Source organism: Nyctereutes procyonoides, unplaced genomic scaffold, assembly GCF_905146905.1.
Source record: "Nyctereutes procyonoides isolate TBG_1078 unplaced genomic scaffold, NYPRO_anot_genome, whole genome shotgun sequence".
Taxonomy (NCBI): Eukaryota; Metazoa; Chordata; class Mammalia; order Carnivora; family Canidae; genus Nyctereutes; species Nyctereutes procyonoides.
Window position 1 is genome coordinate 77,665,675 of NW_026575125.1, and position 408 is coordinate 77,666,082.

The 408-nt window shown below is 33.6% G+C and overlaps 1 non-coding gene across 1 annotated transcript; it reads left to right on the forward strand.

Annotated features, from left to right (window-relative positions):
• LOC129518936 (U6 spliceosomal RNA) lies at nucleotides 1–108 on the forward strand. Its single transcript, XR_008666275.1, has one exon. It is a non-coding gene; the product is annotated as a U6 spliceosomal RNA (small nuclear RNA).
• The last annotated feature ends 300 nt before the right edge of the window (nucleotides 109–408 follow it).

Consider the following 408-nt stretch of genomic DNA (forward strand, 5'->3'; position numbering starts at 1 on the left):
GTTCTGTTTAGTAGCACATACACAACAATTGGAATGATACAGAGAAGATTAGCATGGCATCTGTGCAAGGATGACATGAAAGTGAAAGCACAATGGTCCAAAATCTTTGGGATGCAGCAAAAGTGGTTCTAAGAGAGAATTTTATATAGTAACATAGGCCTGTCTCAAGAAGCAAGAAAAGTCTCAAATAAATAACCTAACCTTACACCTGAAGGAGATAGAAAAAGAACACACAAAATGAAAACCCAGGAAAAGGCAGTAAATAATAAAGATTAGAGTGAAAATAAATGATATAGAAACTGAAAAACAATAGAACAGATCAATGAAACCAGGAGCTGATTCTTTGAAAGATCAACAAAATTGGTAAACATCTAGTAAGACTCATTAAAAAAAAAGAGACAGGATCAA